The sequence below is a fragment of the Protopterus annectens genome, chromosome 6.part0 (genome assembly GCF_019279795.1).
Source record: "Protopterus annectens isolate FY-2018-M chromosome 6.part0, PAN1.0, whole genome shotgun sequence".
Lineage (NCBI taxonomy): Eukaryota > Metazoa > Chordata > Ceratodontiformes > Protopteridae > Protopterus > Protopterus annectens.
The window spans coordinates 1,437,189,961-1,437,210,353 of NC_056737.1; the positions used below are offsets into that span (position 1 = coordinate 1,437,189,961).

At 38.5% G+C, this 20,393-nt stretch overlaps 1 protein-coding gene across 1 annotated transcript in view; it reads left to right on the forward strand.

Annotated features, from left to right (window-relative positions):
- Positions 1 to 20,393, forward strand: part of THSD7B (thrombospondin type 1 domain containing 7B) — a 6,482,604-nt gene that overhangs the window by 920,166 nt on the left and 5,542,045 nt on the right. The gene's annotated exons all lie outside the window — the stretch shown is intronic.

Here is a 20,393-nt window from a genome sequence, read left to right on the forward strand (position 1 = left end):
AAAATCCAAATCCACCAAAACCACTAGAGCAAGCGACTTAAACCTTAGCACGGATATAAATAGGACATGCTGGAGGGATAGATTTATCACTCAGAGACTCCCTATGCTGTGGAATAGAGTCCCGGTCCATGTGAGGCAGAGCACCTCGCTGGCTCTGTTCAAGAGAAATCTTGACCTGTGGATGGGAGATCGTAGGTTTACCCCGGGAATCATCTCTGTGTCACTGCTGGACAGAGGCACAACAAACTAATGGGTACAGTATTTTTTCATATAAGGGGTGGCGTAAGCCGCAAAAATTCGGGCTAGGCTTATAAATGCCTTGGGACAGATAGCCTAGTATAAACCTATGAACCTATAAAACAGTGTATACTGTCTACCTCATCCTGATCAAAGCATTCAAAACAATACCCCACTTGGCACTGTAGACAAGCTTGCAAAAGAAGGAATAAACCCCCAATTACCTGCTAGATAGCCAGCTGTCTCACAGATAGGACACAGGAAGTCAGGATATGTGAATCTGCTACCACAAAAAGGCCATGTGGAGTGGACTCTAGTGGAGTCCACCAGGGCTAGGTGTTGGGACCACTTCCTTTTGGTGTCTTGTTCTTTTGAAGGCAAAGCCAATGTCAAAGGCTTCTGGATGACAACATTCACAGATGACTGCAAACTAGACAACATCCTAGAAACCCCAGAGACAGAAGCATCCTGCAAGAAGATCTAATACACACTAATAACTGGTTCCAGAGTAACAGTCTAATACTCAATGCCAAAAACTACATAATAAAATTTGAAATTTATCAGAAACACATCCCTGTGGACAGGGATTTGAGCATGTATGTAAACAACAACTTAGCCTTTGATCATCATGTGACTACTGTAGTAATGAAACTATTTTATTCTGTGCAACTTATGATCAAGGGTATAGCATCAAGGTCCAATGATGTCACTGTTCTTTTGTACTGAGCCAGTCACAGAGTACAGTAAAAGTAAAGGAAAGAGTAAGAAGTTCAAATGTTCAGGATATAAAATGGGATGAAGTCAAGGCAAGAGAGACTGAAACAAAGTAAAGAAAAAAACTCCTAATTGGAAACCCACCAGCCCAGATGCACTGCCTAACGTCTGGCTAAAAGTATTAACATCTTTACATGAAGATTTGGCCATGAATAAGAACTATTTATATGCATACCCCGAATAGACGCCAGCCTGATTAACAACAGGAAAAACAATACTCAGACTTAAAAGCAAACCTGCAAGCTATTCTAAAAACTATAGACCAATAACTTTCTTTCTGAAGATGAATAAAATATACACTGGAATTGATGCTGACAGAATTTATAGTCATTTAGAAGAAAACTCAGTCATGGCAATAGAATAAAAAGGTAACAAAAGGAAGTCATATGGAGCTAAGGATCATTTGTTGTAAAAGTCATAATGGAGAAATGTAAAAAGGGGAAGAATCTAAGTATGGCATGGATAGACTACACAAATGCAGTTGATAGTGTCCCACATTGATGAATAAAAGAGTGCTTAAAAATGTATAAGATACTCCCTTTACTGATGCATTGCAATACAGTGACCATGAAACACTGGCAAAACACTTTGCTGTTAGCCATGTTAAAGGACAAATTATTATTGCAGGGATAAAAATTCCAAGGGGGATATTCTAGGGTGACTCTTTGTCACCATTGCTATTTTGTCTTACCCTTCACCCATTATGTCACCGCTGCTCTTTATCTTGCCCTTAGCCAATTAAGCTGTTTACTTAATAGATTAGGTCATGGCTGCAATATGTCTTCCAGAAAACAACATTGTAAAGACTTATCTTCTTTTTATGGATGATTTAAAACTGTATACTTCATCAGATGAGGAAATGAAAGAACAACTGCAAGCGGTCAAAAGTTTTCCAGATGATATACGAATGTCATTTGGTCTTGATAAATGTGCAAAAGAACCTTTAAAGCAGGAAAGCTAAAACACCAAGAAAACATCAGTTTGAGACAGGAATGAGAAATAAAAGAACTTGAACAAGATGGAGTGTATAAATATTTGTGAATTGGTGAAGGATCAACAATAAAACATGAACAAATGTGAATAAAATTTTGCAAGGAATATTTTAGAAGACTAAAATTAATGCTGAAAACAGCACTGACATCGAGGAAATAAGTCCAAGCTATAAACAAATCTGCTCTTCCTGTCCTAACTTACAGTTTTGGAGTGATTGAGTGGCCCCAAAAGGTGTTGGATCGGTTAGATAGGAAAAAAAGAAGGATGCTTAATGCTTATCAAATGATTTATAAAAGTCAGTGTATACCAAGAATATATATTCCCCATTATGAAGGAGGTATGGGCCTCCTCGATATTGATTACATGTACAGATCTGAAAACACAGGACTGCATACATATCTCCTAACCTCACAAGACCCAGACATATAGTGAGTTTTCAAACATGAGAAGAATAAATCTAGGATGATTTCCCTGCTTAGTTTAGTAGAAGCATATCGGTGTCAAGTGGGAATGGAAATCAAACGAGAAGTAGATAAAAATCAGACAATTGAATGTGCCAAAAAAAAAAACAAAAGAAAGAATATAAGGTGAAGGATGAGATGAGAAGGCAAGAAATGTGAAAAAATGCATAAATATAGTTGTAAGTATAGAAAACTCCTGCAGCAACCTCATGGTGATCAGGATTAAATGCAGGAATGGTTAAGGGGGATATAAATTTAAACTAAAAGATGAAAGGTTAATACTGGCAGCCCAAGATAGTGGACTACGTACAGATTGGTTTACAAAGTACATTGAACATGTGGGAGAAATGGACAAATGCAGGTTTTGTAAAACAGAAATGGAAACAGTCACACATCTTGTTGCTGGTTGTGATATACTAATGGCAGAAGGACTGTATAATGAAAGGCATAATAATGTGACAATACTGTTGCCTTGAGGATTGTGCAAACATTATAATATTGAAATAACTGAAATGGATTGGAAACATGATGATGTTTAAATCACATTGGATCATCCATTACCAACAGTTCAAAAAAGATGAGAGAAAACCAGACATAGTAGTGCATGAAAAGAAGACAAATGCATTGATCACTGTAATTGCTACACCCAGTGAGTGATGACAGTATCCTAAGTACAGAGCGACACAAAGTCATAAATTACCAGGATTTGCAGGCAGAAATGAAGGCAGTGTGAAAGAAGGATACCTAGAAAGTTCTAATAGTAGTACAAGCCACTGGTCTTATAAAAAGTAATTTACAATCGTACTTAGATATGTTACCCATACATATAAATCCATATGAATTGCAGAAGGAATCATTACTGGCACATTGCAGGTACTGCGAAGAATGCTTCTGGCAAACATCAAAGATTGGCACAATACGAATTTCATTTACTTGCATTATACTTTGACTTAGAACTGGGGTCCAATCCCATCATTTATTTAAAAACTGAAAAGACTTGGATAAATTAAAGTACATGGTGTAGAAATATGTTGTACGTGGCCCCCTCAAAGCCTTATCCTTGTACTTGGTGTAGTATCATTGGTCATCCAGACCTTATGTAACTGTTGCACATCATGAAATGAACAACATCAGAAACATCAAATGTACTGACCTGAAACTCCTCTGCAACATGAATAAAACATGTTGGAGGGATATGTATGTCTCAGAGATGACCTACTTACCTGGAACAGGCTTTTTATCCTTGTGAAGCAAAGTTTGTGACCTATTCAAGAGTAAACAGGCTAAATGTAACTGTACTACTCATCTGCTATCTACGTCCATATTAGAAAAAAAGAAGCCTGTAATGCTTGACCACCCAAACATAAAGTATACCCCCTATAAAAGGAGTAGCAATAAAGCCTGACAAATACAGTTCAGAAACCTGGCTAAAGTTTAAAAGGCCCTGTAGTATCATTAACCTTATTATCACTTATGCATCTATGAATTCTTAAAATACAGGATTAACAAAGATAAAGTTTTACAGGAATAGAACTGTATGTTTAGATGTTGTATGATATTTAAAGTTGCATATATGAAAAAACTGTATTTCAAGTCAACATTTTAATGGCTTCTGTAACTGTACAAGTCATGTAAGACTGAAATATTGCAGTAACTCTGCCAAGCATGATATATATATATATACATATATACATATATATATATATATATATATATATATATATATATATATATATATACATAAACAGATGGTAGATAGAGACACAGAATAGCTAAATAAACATACATACAGACAGACATACACATTGTGTACATTAGGTTTGATGGGAATAAGGAAGCAGATGATATGTAATAGTTGTCATGCATAGACTGATGGTAAGAAGGAAGGAAGTTGTGGTGAGAAGATGTTTCCTCTTACCATGTGGTAAATTGGTTTATGTATCTGGGGAGAGATGTCATCTGTTCTGATAATGACTGTCTTTCTACAGCCAGATTTGCTTTCCCACTGATTTTATTTATAGACATTTCAGTTTACTTAATTCTTTGTTATTGCAAATCCTGCCAGGTTAAACTGTTTATATTTTCCTGAGTAAATGCGTATGTTTATTTGCGCATGCATGTATACATCCATACATTATTAATTGAAGTTTGCCTGTTTGTCTAAATCTCAGGATATAGCTGGAAAGGATACTTGACCTTGAGGTGTCTGCTGCCACCTTTCCCCAGTACTGAAATTAAGGAGCATACCTGTAGCTGTGGCAGCACCTCCTAGTCTCTAGTGGGGTGCCTGGCTTTGTAAAAACCCAGCCAGCAGTGTCTAGTCCTAGACAAACACACACACACACTCACACCAGTTTAGTGGCATCTTCCTTGCAATGTCCTGCCTGATCACAAGACTGTATTTAACATCTTTTTTGTTCTTTGCATATCATTTTGTTAGTAAAACTTACCAGTCCGTTTATCATTTTAGATGTCCTTACATTCGCTGCTGCAGTATTGTTGAACGTATGGTATTCCCTGATGCAGAAGCCTGACATCTGGCCACTCTTCCAAGGTCTCGATGCTCAGGCCTACCAAAATCAGAACTTCTTTGCTGCCAGCCATAACATATGTTTTACACAGCTGGTCTGTTTACCTTTGTCCTTTTTCTGCCTTTGAATACATTTTCATTCTCCAGTGACTTCCTACGCCTGCTTGCTGTTTTTGCAAGATAAGTGCCCCATGGGGATTTTATTTTTATCTTCTTTTGTGTGTTTCTTGGGGTTAATGTCATCCAAGAAGGTTAAATGCCAGTGTGGGAGACAGATTCCCCAAAGAGACCATTGCAATAAGTGTCTTTTTTGCCTAGGTGCTTCTCATGACCATACATCTTGTTCTATTTGTCAGGTATTTGTTCCCAGAACCCTTTGCAGTAGTCTTTCTTCCCTTTCCTTCTGTCTTGAGAACCAGCATCGTAAGCTACCTGCTAAAGATACTGTGGAAGGAATCTCCTGTCCTGAGGGTCAGACATTAGGGAAGAAAAAGGGATGACCGGAATCTTCTGGTGTACAGCCTCTGCCAGGAGTTTCTCCCAAGGTAATTACTAACCCAGAGGCTTGCCCAGATGTCGGATTTCTCTGCTGTGACTGTGTTGTAGGCCATTGAGGATCCAGCTGGCAGTATGTCTGAAGAGGCTTTTCAGCCGTTCATCTCAGACATTCAGAGGGAACCACAGTTGATGTTTTCTGAGGGGGCCCAGGGGAGTTCCTCAGTTTTTAGTTTGGAAAGAAGTTCCTACTATGGTTGTTGACTGTCTTCCTGGATCTCTGCCTTCTCAGGATGTTCCCTTAAAATGGAAACAAATAATTAAATGTGTTTCTTCTGTTTCTAGGGATCCCACATAGTGAGTGGCAGGCTTTTATTCAGGGGTTATTTTCTTCCTTAATGTCCTTAAAGCCTCCTCATGGGGTTTCAATTCCTGCTCCTTCTTGGTCCTCTACTCCTCTTAAAAGGCCTAGAGACAAGGATTCTTCTGAGGATGATTCCAATTCTGATGACAAATCTCTAACTTATTCTACTCAAAATTCCTTGTCCTTTGGACTATGGGTCAAAGGAGGAGAACTCTATTAGTCTTAATGTTCCTTTGGAGGAAATTTCCTTTGGGGACACACTCTCTACGATGATGAATTTTTTTAAAAGTGGGATTGTACTGAGGTCTCTGACATCCATAAGAAGTACTATGCATTGTTGCAGTTGGGCTTTCCTAAACCTGCTATTCCTATTGTCTTAGCTGCTTTACTGGATGCTTTCTCCAGTGGCTCTCATGGTGATTCTCTCACTCCTGCTGCCAGGAAGCCTGATAGGTTTTATAGGATTCCTGAGGATTGTTTTTCATATACATTTCCTGCTGCTGACCCCTCAGTAGTATCTGTAGCCTCTTATAAGCCATCTCAATTGCTTCCTTTGCCCAAGTTACTGCCTTCTGACAAGGAAAGCAGAACTATGAACAGGCTGGGCAAAATGTTTATAATTCTGCTACCCTAACCTTTAGGGCTTTTAACTATCAGACCCATATGTCAAGGTATGTGTTTGCTTTTCTTTTTCAGGCCTGTCAACTAATTTCTGACTTTCCAGACTCAGTGGGTAAGACTTCTGTTCTTTGCTTGCTAGAGACTTCATCTCAAGTTGTTTATCTTTATATTAAATGTACTTATGATGAGGTGGATATGTCTTCTAGGGCTGCTGTTTTTGGTTCAGTTATGAGGAGATATTTTTTGTTTAGGATTCGACCTCTACCTGATGATATTAAAGCTAAGTTGATTGATGCTCCTCTGGATTTTATACTTTTGTTTGAAGAAGCTTCTGCTAGTTTGTTTACATCCCTTCAGGACAATGGTAAGGCATTACAGGAGTGTAAACATGTTTGTTTCCCCTGTACTTAAATTTCAGAGAAACTACCCTGATAAGCCTGCCTTTGTTCTTAGGTAATCCTATCTTTCTACTAAAGGTAAGAATAGTGACAAATGGCCTCCTCCTGCTAAGGATACTCAATTTTCGGAGACTCTGAAGCCTTCCTTTCTGGACAAACCAGGCACTGTGTGACTATACATCTCTTTCCAGCCACATTCCCCTTTCTCTTCGCCTTTGTTTTTTTTTTGGTTTGGTTTCAGATCACTCATTATTCTTTGGCTCTCTTGATCATTTGTCAAGGTTAATTCATGGTGTAGAAATCCTCTCCACTTTTTATGGGCATTCCTCAGCCTTCTCGGGAACAACTTCCCTTTTTACCAGAGGTTCTTTAATATTTCTTGTCTCAGGGTGCTGTTCAAAAGGTGTCTTTGTCCAAAAGGGAGAAAGGGGTCAACTTTAATGCCCAGAAAAGAGGGCACTTGGAGACCTATTCTAGACCTCTGTCATCTAAATACTTTTCTAAAGTTACCTTCGTTTCAGATGTTGTCCCTTCCTATTCAGTTTCCTCTCTTGTTTCCTCAGGCCTATATGTTGTCTCTGAATCTCAAGGATGCTTATCTCCATGTTCCAATCCATCCTCTTTTCAGGGAGTTTTTGCATTTGTCTGTTTCTTTCTGGCATTTTCAGTTCTTTGCTTTGCCCTTTGGCCTTTCTACTGCCCCAAAGGTGTTCACCGGATGCCTTGCTCCTGTGATTACTTTTCCTTATTTAGATGACCTGTTGATTCAGGCGTCCTTTCCAGAGTCCCTTTTGCAAAATCTTTATTTTGTCATATCCCTTCTTCAGAGCCAGGGTTTACTATAAATTTCAAAAAAAACTTCTCTGACTCCATCTCAGCATCATGTTTTTCTGAGTTGCAGGGTTCAGATGGTGCCAATGCTTACATCTCTGACCCCTCCAAAGGCCTTAGCTATCATTTCTTTTTTTCACGCTCTTCTTCCTCTGGCTTATATTACCACCAGTGAGTTTCGGAGAGTTCTGGGTTTCATATGTGAAAGTTTCAGTAGTTTCTAAAGTCAATGTGGCTTCAACATACTCATCTTCTAGAATTTGTAGTTCTTGTTCCTTTCCTCAGACAGGAACTTCTCTGATTCAGTTTGTCTCTGAATCCAGGGATCCCTTTTCATAGTTTCATAGGTTCATACTAGGCTATCTGTCCTAGGGCATTTATAAGCCTAACCAGAGTGTGTTTGGCTTTCGCCACCCATTTTAAATAAATTTTGTTATGCCCTTTTTCGGGGTTAGTATACTGTGCCTCTGTCTAACAGTGACACAGAAGTGATACCCGGGGTAAACCTACGATCTATACTCTATATTTTTGCATCTGGAAGTCGCGTTTAATTAGGCACCTTATTGGGTCCTATTATCATAGGATCCTATTCCTAATTCTTGGACAGTTTGACCAATTACCCTCTCTGTTTATTTGATTCTAAATATGGAGTTGGATAATATACTCCATGGGTTATGTGCTGATTGAGACGATATTGGGGTATTTGGTGTTGAACAAGTCTCAAGCAGTAACCTAAATAATACTAGTTCCAATATAACAGATGGATGTGAATTGGCCTTTCAAAATTTGGGCAAGGGATTAAAAAGCCTTAGGGCCAATATCTGGCACCTAAGGTTATTTCGAGCATATATTCATAAACATTTGGTACCTCGTGGTCTTAGGATCAGACTTCGACCTATAGTTAGTAGATCTGAAGAGAGACTAACCACTGAATGGAATCAAGCATTGCAGGAAGGTTCCATGAACGTTAAGATCCTGGCCGTATATTATGAGAGAGCTATTGATCTTAATATTTCTGAGGTCAAAACTATGAGTGCAGAATGCAAAAAGTTTGTTTCACTCCCTACATATGATAGTGCAGTGGCTAGGCTGTCCAAGGAATTAGCTACATTTGAAAAATTAACCAATGACAGAAAACTTAAAAAATTTAATACAGATATCATGGACTACAAGAGGGGTAACCTTTTTGATATTCAGAGATCTGTCAGATTTGATGATGAAAACCTTGGAGTAACAAGAGGCAGAGCCAGGAAAAGACCTAGATCTATTTTGAAACACCGAGATAAATCTTACACTAGTACCTCGGGGGAGGAGTCCTCTTACACTGACAGCGAAAATGCATTAACATATGAATCTCCCAGGCGAAAAAGGTCAAACTCAAATGTCCCTTTAGACAAAGGGGTAAGCGGTGGGGTGGTTGAAAACATAGACGCAGGAACTGGTACAGAATCAATGGAGGGGCTGATAACAACTCTACTCGGGCAATAGCAACACAATCTAAGAATGTACTGAATTTGTCTGATATTATTTTAACACAAGAGCAACAACAATTACTAAATAAAGGATTGGGCTTTGTACCAAGCTTCCTGTGTGATGAATACAATATTGTATTAAATGTCATCAAATTTTATCATAATCTTAATTTGAAAATATTTTTTTCAGAACAGGATTCATCTACCTCTCAAAGCACTACTGACTTCAGATTTCATAAATCCCAATTTCAACCACCAATGAATAAACATATGGCCATATTTCAACAGTCTGTTCTACGAGATTTACACTTCCCTTATGTAGAAACACACATAATGAGGGAAAACATAACTCAATCTGAAAAAATGACATTGACAGAACTCAGAAATAACGATAATATAGTGATTCTTCCAACAGACAAGGGTGGAGCAGTGGTGATTCTCAAAATGAATTATTAAATTAATGAGGGTCTACAACAACTATCAGCTAGGACGTGTTATATGCATATGGGTTATGATCCTACTATGAATTTTAAAAAAGACATAGACTCATTTGTTAATTTGGCAGTTGAGGAAGGTACTATTACCTCTAACACAGCCCAACATCTTACAGTGACAGACCCACAAAAACAAATTCTGTATTTACTTCCTAAAATCCACAAGTCTACTACCAAACCACAAGGTAGACCTATTGTTGCTGGTATTGGCTCACTTACTTAACCGCTTTCTGTGTTCTTGACCGAACAACTAAAACCATTACTGAAACAAGTTAGAGCCAGGATACAAGATACAACCCAATTTTTGCAAATTATACAGGATACTCAGTTGGAACCTCATTGGTTAATGTGTACGCTGGACGTCAAATCCTTGTACACTAGCATACCCCATTGGGTGGGGTTACAGGCCTTACAGTTCTGGTTAGAAAAGACAAACCTTTACTCGCCTGGTTTCAATACCCTTTCATCTGTATGGCGGAACATGTACTGAATAAGAATGTGTTTTACTTTTAAGGCGAATGCTAATGGCAACTCCAAGGTACTGCCATGGGCACATCCTTTGCCCCCATCTACGCCGATTTATTTATGGCATATCTTGAGGAATGTGTCATATATAATCTACTACATAACATATATATGGTGGAAATTGATATATGGCATAGATATTTGGATGACTGTTAGTTGGTGTGGCGTGCTGATACATACCTACAAGAGTTTGTAGAATACTTGAATGACAACATTTGGGGTATACAATTCACCATAAACTCTGATTTACATAGGATCAATTTTCTGGATGTAACAGTTTACAGAAACCATGATCACACATTGAGTACCAAAATTCACAGGAAATATCCACAATACAACACACTACTACATGCATCTAGTATGCATCCACGCCACACCATCCGGAACATGCCCAAATCACAGTTCCTTAGGATTAAACGCATCAGTTCTAACCGAACTGATTTTGAGGAAGCCAAGACAGACCTTGAACATAGATTCTTAGAAAGGGGATATAACCTTTTTGATGTCTATTCTGCCAGCACTTGGTCACAAAAACAGGATAAAAACACATTACTTCAATATGAGGTATCGCCACAAACAACACAATTACCCAGTCTCAGATTTGTCACTACATATGGTAGAAACCACAGTATCATTAGAAATATTCTGGATGATAATTGGAACATCTTACTACCCAACAATCATCTCAGGGAAATATTAGGTCCCAAATGTCAGTTTTCATATAGGAGAGGTAGAACATTGGGTGCTCTATTCTCACGTTAAAAACATAAGGAAAGTGGAGGGGCTAAATTCAAACAGTTAACACTATCTGGTGACTCACTCCTGGGCACATTTCCCTGTGGCCATTGTATTTCCTGTAATCAAGTGAATAAGTTGAAACAATTCACCAGTGCTAATACTAGCAAGGTATATGATCTAAGGATCTTCGGTAACTGCTCTAGCACTTGGGTAATATATCTGGCCACATGTCAATGCTCGGAATTTTATGTTGGACAAACGTCACGCTCACTAAGAATTAGGATTGGTGAACATAGGAGTGATATCAGGAACAAGAAGGGCACTAATGCACTGTACAGACATACAATCAAACATTCAAATGCTAAATTTATGTTTTCAGTCTACAAAATTACTGGTGACCGGAGCAACTTACAAGGTTGGCACACTATCCTTAACCATAAAGAAAAATATTGGATCATTCATCTAGGGGCTCTTTTTCCCCCTGGACTTAATGACCATCTACGAAAATGTTTTGGAATATAATGGATACAATGGACTAGGATTTCAATAACTGTCCAATACAGCTAACCTGTTGTGATATGCATTACTACTAGGATACCCATTGTTACCGTATGATACACATCTCATATTTGTTGATATGTTAGACTGATTTGGTAGTAATCATGTCACTAGTTTATATTATTGTATTATTGCAGTGATTTTTTGGTCCTACTATACCCTTATTTTGGACACTTTTGTATGGTTGCACAGTTATATGTATTTCTACTTTATCTTATGAAAATATTTGACTATCTGTTTCAGCAAACTGGATATGTGCAATTTGGATGAATATTGTAATTATCTATACATACATGTATTAGCTATACTTTTTTTGCATATATTATCCTATCAGTCTGTGTATATATTTGTTTTTCTTGACATACTTTTATGTTATTGCTTTGTAATTATGTTATATTATATATATATATATATATATATATATATATATATATATATATATATATTTATTAACATTTCTGTATTAGTTTGATATTACTTTGAGCCTACTAACACTTCTTTTCATATATGAAAATTGTGTTCTAAACGCTTGGATTTTAGTATTTTACTTTGTATTATGTTTCCAACCCAAGGGTTGGATCATACCATTGTTGCCATTGGTGGATGTAACATATAAATATTCATGACATTGGACTTTGGGATTTAAGCTAATTACACCGAAGAAGGCTGTTTAGCTGAAACCGGTTTGTTATTTTCATTGCAGGATATTTTTGTTCTGTAATTTACATATTTTTAATAATAAAAGGATTTTGACTGCTTATGCTGGTCTCTTGGTTTGATAAACCTATGATCGCCCATCCACTCATCAAGATTCCTCTTGAAGAGAGTCAATGAGGGACTCTGCCTAACCTGGACTGGGATTTTATTCCAGAGTGAAGGGAGCCTCTGGGTTATGAATCTGTCCCTCCAGCATGTCCTATTTATTTCAGTGCTGAGGTTCAAGTCTCTCGAGCGCGTCGCTCGATGGGATTTGGATTTTCTGAGGTGCAGCATGTCCATTAATTCCAGGTTGGACATGGCTTTATACGTCAGGCACAGATCACCTCTGAGCAGGCGGTATGCCACTGAGTAGAGCTGGAGTTTCTTTAACCGGGCAGCATATGGCATCTGTTTGAGCCCTTTGATCCTCTTGGTGAGGTACTTTTGGGGTCTTTCCAGTTGCTGCAGGTGTCTGGTAAGGTACATCCCAAAAGGGGCATTGTACTCAATTATGGGCCTGATGAGGGATGAGTAAAGCGGCACAATGACATCCCCTGATCCCCCTCTTCCATCAGAAATTGTCCGCAGATGCCTCAGATATGAAATGGAGGCAAACTTTGGTTCTCTAAATATACAGTGGGTGTGGTCACATCATCATCAGGAGCAGCACATCAATGTCAAATAGAGGAGAGCTCTTCTGCTGGCACTTTAGGCCTTTCAGTCTCTTTTTTTTCTCCAGGGTCTCTCAGTATGTTTACAGACAATACCACACTGATGTGATTTATCAAGAAGCAGGAAGGAATGAGCTCTTGTCTTTGCCTGTTGGCACTTCTGGCATGGGATCTTGCTGTCAAGTGTCAAGTGATTCTTCAGGCAGTTTATATGCCTTCCGGTCAGAACATTGTGCAGACACTCTGACCAAGTCCTTAACTCAGTCCCATGAATGGATGCTTCACAGAGATCTGTTTCTGGACATTATCCACCAACATGGTACTCAACAAGTGGATCTTTTTGCCTCCCCTTTGAATAGACAACTTTCTCTGTTTTATGCCAGAGTCGCAGGTCCTCTGGTATGTAAGGTAGATGCCCTCTCATTCTCGTGGAGGGGGATTTTTTTATGCATTCCTTCCACTTCCTCTCATTCCGAAAGTCCTTTTCATAATTCAACAGGATGCTTCCAAAATCTTGTTGGTGACTCCTTTTTAGCCACGACAGCCCTGGTTCCCTCTTCTTCTGCATCTAGCCAGGGGCAGTCATCAAACGTTACCTCACAGGGTGGATCTAATCACACAAGACAAGGGATCTCTTATCCATCACCACCTGTATACACTTCAACTGACACTGTGGGTGATAGGATTTTGATTCCTCATAGACACCTTTTTTTTGAGGACATGCTGCAAGTCCTACAGGAGGCCAGGAAACCTACAACTAGGAAATCTGACTTGTCCAAATGGAAGAGGCTTTCTTTTTGGTGTCTATCTCATAACATGGACCCACTTACAGTGGATGCTCCTTTGGTTCTCTCTTATTTGTGTGAGTTGCTCATTGCTGGTTTGGCCTATTCTTCTGTTAAGGCCCACTTACCAGCTCTCTGCTTGTCTACCTTTTTCTCCTCCTTTAGCTGCTGGATTTGAGGTGAATTTATTTATCTGTTTATTTTATTTTACATTTGTTAACTGGGAGAATCCACTGGACACAGGTGCATTTTCAGTGGAGGCTCGGGGAGAAAAGCTCCACAAGAAGAAAAACAAAACAATATGTAGCTTATGACACATTTAGCAAAGTAAATATTTCAGACAAAAATTAGCAAAGTAAATATTTCAGACAAAAATTAGTCAGATACAAATAGTATATAGCATATTACAAAGTTTGCATGGAAAATAAGTCAAAAAAGGATAGACATAACTCAAGTAAATACGATGGACATAACACTACTATTAGTCCCAACAGAGAAGTAATACTTCACTACTAGAGGTTCAAGTCTAAGAGAACATTAATGTAATTGCTGGAGTGAGCAGCTGCATTAGATTGTTAAAGTGTAAACCAGAACAAAGATCTCAAATTGTACTATATTATGTGTATATATACAAATCTAGGACATTAACGTATTAATACACTGTGAGGTATAAGAATTTTCAGAAAAGATTAGGAGTGGCGAGCATAATGAAGGAGGGTCTAACCTGTTGTAGTACAGGAGCAGAGCCAGTTATTAATGAGATGAGTTTTTAAAGATTTGTTAAACTGTGTGAAGAAAGTGGTAGTTAGGTATATGACTGGGTAGTTTGTTTCAGATTTTAGTAACATGATTCGAGAAGAGGGAGTCATTTAGTAACAGTGAGCGTAAATTTGTTACTGGATCACAGAGTCCTGTTATTGTTGTGGGGGAGAAGTAGGCTTTGTAATGCAGAATTATTTTCAGGTTGCTACAGAATTTTATGTGCCAGAGAGAGCTGATTGTAGTGCAACAGTTGAGCTGTTTCAGGGATGAGCAGTGGTGAGATCTAAAAGGAGAGTCTGGGGCAATTTTGTTGTAGCAGGAATTGAGCTTAGCTAGGTCTGATTTTCTAAGGTTGGTAAGAATAAGAGAGGCATAGAGGAGGGTAGCAATTGCAGGTAAGGTGAAGCAATTTCTTAAAGGTGTCCCTAATATTAAACCTCCCCAGAAGGTGATCCATCTTCCCTGGGATTGTAATTTTGTTTTGGAGAAGTTCACTTAGGCTCTTTTTGAGCCTGCTACTTCAGCTTCCTTGAAACATTGTTCTTGGAAGACTGTTGTTTTGTAAGTGCTTACCTCTGCCAGACAGGTGTCTAAGTTGCAGGCCCTTATGATTTGCTCTGCATTTTTAATTTTTTATGAGGACAGAGTGCCCTTGCACACTAACCCTTTTATGCTAAAGATGGTTAACGAGCTATTACTTAATCAGTCTATTATTCTGCTTACTTTTTTCCTCTCTCCGCAAACTGACAGTGGCAGGGTGTTGCTTACTTTAGACAAGCATAGGCAACTTAGGGTTTATTTGGATATGACTAAGTCTATTAGAAAATCTGATCAGTTATTTGTTTATTTTCATCCTAGATCTTTGAGACTTGCTGTATCCAAGCAAACTATTTATTCTTGGATTTCTAAGGCTATTTTTTTTTTGTTACTCATTTCATGGCAAAATACTTCCTTAATCAATTAAAGCTCCTTCTACTAGAGTTGTGGCTTCTTCTGGTGTATTTTTCAAAGACTTATGTACTAATTCAATTCCTGAAGCAGCTACCTGGACTTCTGTGTATACCTTTACCAAGCACTGCAATTTGCATGTTATCTCTAGAGCTAGGGCTGGTTTTGCTAGTTCAGTTCTTCTTTTTCAGGGGACTCTTCTGCCCCTTCCTAACAATTTTCCTCTTGAGATTTGGCACTCTCCCATATGCTTAAAAATACTGCAGCAGTGAATGTAAGGACATAGTACAGTTGTGTAAAATCTTAACACAACGGTAGATGTCCTTGCTTTCACTGCTGCAGTATGTGCTCCCTCCCTCCATCTTCCTAGTTCTTTACCTTCCTGGATGTACATGTTACCTCTTGGATTCCTTGGTCTGGTATTCCTCCTCTGATTTTGGCAGGACTGAACATCACCTTTATGCCCTACATTATGCAGCGAGTGTATGGTGATGTTCAGCATACCTTTTTAATTCAGGAGTCTTCGGAGGACTGGCTGGACATCTGGCTTCTGCGGCATGGAATCCCATATGTTTAAGAATACTGCAGCAGTGAAGGTAAGGACATCGACCATTATAGTAAGATTTTACACAATTGTACTTTCTTCAGATTTTTTTTTATTTTTTACCTATTTGTTAATTGGGTAAGCCACCTGGACAGAGTTATCCTTTTCTTCAGGAGCGCTCAGAGTTGTGCAATAGAAATATTAAGGTGGTAGGAATCATTCCATGTATCTTGGCAGAGAAGCAGTTCATTTCCAGCTCAGAGGTTTCATCCTTTGTGTTAATTTTCAGATTCTTAAATCTATATTCTGTACACTGTCACAGTAAAAAAAAATGTTTTATGCATCTTACTAAAATGGGATTTGGCTAAAGATACAGTGCCCTGGAGAATCTGTGGTATTAGCAGGGTCAGTTAGTGCAATATCTTTACGAATCCCACTAATTATTTCTTATCATGCTGGGAATACTCAAATGTAGAATGTACTAGACTGTGGACATTTGTGTCTGACAGCACAGGATTGCACTTCTGCATAAGCGAAGAGTTATAATGAATAGCATCATAAAATGATGTTTTTTTTTTGTTATTAAATAATGTTCAAGTATTTAAACAAATTTAATGTAGTACTGGTATCTTTACATTTACATACAGATTGAAAGTAAATGAGCCTAGAGTACCTGTGTCTGCAAAGCAGTCAGCTAACCTGATAATCTTATTTGCCTGAAGGTATTCATAATTCTACATGCTTTCCATTAGCCTTGTTTAAACAAGCTGGCAGATTTCTACTGCAGAAATAGGAAGTATCTTGTTCCTAAACGGACAAAAAGTAGGTAGAACATTACTTACAACAAGGAATGCAAATGCTTCCCGGTTTAATTAAAATCAGCCTATGAATGGCAGAACTCTTTCTCTCGAGCTTTATTTTAATCTATGCACAGTGTTCCCTTGCTGAAGTGCATCCAGTTTTATTAATTTAGTTATGTAAGTTCTTAATTAAACTTCCAAATAGCGAGCAGATTTTTATAATCCTCATGCTTCTGTCTCAAGTGAATTATGTTACACTCATGGATATAGAGAGCATTTATAGTCTGCTACCTGTTTTATCTGATCAATATTATATACAAAATTGCTCACCTGGTACTCTATATCAGCAAATGAAGCTGTATATTTTATTACTAACTCTAATATAAAACATAGCTTCATGTTATAAGAACAGCAAATGGTTATAAAGTGAGAGGCAGACAAAATGGGTATTGATTTTTATCTTTATAGAAGAATAGTCTGTCAGACATGCTACTAGTAACATGCATCACATAGTAAGCATGAATTTTGACATTTAGGCCTACATTCTGCACTTATTTGTTTCAGTTTCCTACATTGTAGCATTTCTACTGCCCGGCGACAGCATTTCAAATGGCTGAGCAATATGGCACACTTTATAAATCAGGGTTGCAATTGTGCAAATGGTACCACTGTAGAAACTATTTAGTCCTCAATAGTGCACGGACACCCTTTGTGCCTGAGCCATATATTTTCCTAATAGGAAAGGTGTTGTTTTTTATGGAACAGAGTAGTAGTGTGCCAGGGAAGTCCACAAGCATGAAGGGTACTGGATGAAATATGCAAGTATAACGGAAAAGAGGGTTATGTTCAATCTGGATAGGATTTTAACTTTTGACAGATAAATGTATGGCTGAATATCATGAGACAATAAGTGAAGTTTACCTTAGCTTGCTTTTCTGGTAGATGATGTCACATGGCATTTCATGAAAAGAAGGGGAGTGTATTTTCTAATTATCCTAAATTCATTTCCCTTTTTAATACATTATTTTCAATATCACATTCAAAAAGCTGACACTGAAAATGAAAAAAATACACTGAAACTTGGTAGTTAGTAGCTTAAGATTCAAAGTGCGCTTGACACAGAAGAGTGCAGTGAAACAAGTGTTAAGGTTACAAAAGGATCCACTTCTTCATCAGTAAGGGGGAAGGAGGTCTAGCTGTTAAGTCATCAGAACCACTTGGAAAAGAAAGAAACACTGACCAAGCAGCATGCAATACAAAATCATACCTTTGGGAGAGGGGTGGCTCGTGCTACAGGACTGCAGGACTACAGCCCCCCCCCCACATGTAGAAAGAAAAAAGAAAAGAATAAAAATTAAAAATAGTCCCCAACCTGTAGAAAGAAAAAAGAAAAAAAAAATTTGCGAGTCCCCGAACTCCACGCATGTGTGCTTGAAGTTCCTGGTACTCAGAACTCCAAGCACGCATGCGTGCTTAGTACTCAGAACTCCAGACTGCTGTGTTAGGCAGTCCGGATAGGGAAGAAAGGGATCTCCAGCCCAAAAGCTTGTGCGATGATGACTGCACCGACCGGAAGGATACCGGACTGCATCGCCCACAGGCTGGAGGCTCCAGCCTACTCTCATGATGTCTCACGAGGAAACCAGAACAACTTGTGCGGGCTGGGTATGGAGGTTGATCTGTCTAGAGTGGGCTGCTGCAGAGAAACCAGAACAGCTTCCAGGTACAGGAATGGATTTTGATCTTCTGCTATGGAGGAGGAGGATGAATGGAGTTGCTGCTATTGAGGTAGGGTGCTACAGACAAACAGAGTTTGATCTATGGTGTGTGTGTGTGTGTGTGTGTGTGTGTGTGTGTGTGTGTGTGTGTGTGTGTGTGTGTGTGTAATGCCCCAGTTGCTACATACTGGTGGCTAGAGAGAACACATGGTGGTGGGTAGAGAATACTCAGGCTTGAAACCTGTACCTTGGGTGCAGGTAGTAAGGGGCCTGAATTCCCTACCCACCACCATTTGTAAAGAAAAATGCAGATTTTTGCATCATATTTGTTCTGTTCCACATAAAATCTGTAGTTTCTGTATGTTTGTTGTTCCTGGCAAAGTCAGTAGTGCAGTGGTGCACTGGTAGCATTGTTGCCTGCCAGTTACAGGTTCTCTGGTTTGATTCTTGGCTGGGGTGCTTTCTGTGTGGAGTCTGCTTGTCTTCCCATCTTACAAAGACATGCGTCTGGAGTGTTTCTCCCTGTTCTGCTGAAAATTGGCTTTTGTTCCAAGTCAGAATTTCCTGCTGAAAATTGGCTTTTGTTCCAAGTCAGAATTTCCTGGTTAATAAATGTTAAATAAAAATAACAGGCATTTGAATTTCAGTCTTCATATTCTTCAGAAAGTGCACAATCTTTTATTCTAGCAATTTTCTAAATTTATAACATGGATATTTGAAATTTGTCCTTATTTTTGGGACTGTATTCCCCACATTATTGGCTTTGTCCAGGTTTTTTGTGCTAACGTTGAGAGCTATGGTGAGAACTGAATTCAGTGAATATGTTTGGGGGGGGGCTGTATTCCCCCACTACTGGCTTTGTCTATGTGTTTTTTGCTAAGAGGTTGAGATGTATGGTGAGAACTGAATTCACTGAATATGTTTGGGGGCTGTATTCCCCCATTATTGGCTTTGTTCATGTGTTTTGTGCTAAGAGGTTGACAGCTATGGTGAGAACTGAATTCACTAAATGGTAGTCATTTAAGTTTCAGTCTTCCTCTCTTTCACAAAACAGCTTATTTGGCATAGTGGTATGTTGCTCTGATTTTTTTGCACAGGGTTCCCCTGTGTTCAAGAGTTGGCAGTGAAATGTATGGTGGTAACACAGCATTTTATTGTAGCAACTTTCCAACATTATACAAGCAATGTTTAAAATGTGTGTCTGGTTTTTGGGCTTTTGCCCCCCCCAATACATTTTGGCTTTTTCCAGATTTCTTGTGCTGCAAAGTTCAGAGATGCATCGAAGTGTCGAGTAGAATTTACAAGGAGCTGAGAGCTGCAGGGGAACAAAAGTTTAGTACTGCTTATAGTGAGTTGACTTGCATTGATAATAGCACAACAGGTTGTGCACTTGCTTTTGATGCAGAAGGCTGTGGGTTCTACTCCCACAGTAGGTAGCTGTATTGATGATACTGTGCTGTGTTGTAAATGAGATGGATTTTGCAGTCCTTTTTGGCAAAGGTACATAGTAACTATGAACCTGTTATCAGTTTGCCATCCATTCCCTACTGCAATATTACTAGTTTAGCATTTTATTTAATGCAACATGGGCAATTTATTCTTCAAGGGCAACAGCCACTTTATTTGTAGATGAAACAATGGCATATAAAAATGCTTGCTAGCAGCAACCTCTTCATTAGTTACAGATTTCTTTAATGTGGAATTTAGATGACTTTTACTTCTTCAGAGATTGCGCATATTTACTGATACTGTTGGACTGTAGAAGTTTGAGTAGACTTTTATGATGGAAACGTAAGTTTGAGTAGACTTTTATGATGGAAATGTTCTGAATTGGGCAGTTTTGTCATTATTGGTGCATGCATTTTGTTTCATTGTTTACTGGAAAATTTTTCAAAACAATACATTTAAAATGCCCTCTAATAACTGTACTGTATTGTACAAGGAATATAATTTAATACAATCAGGAAGGTGTATC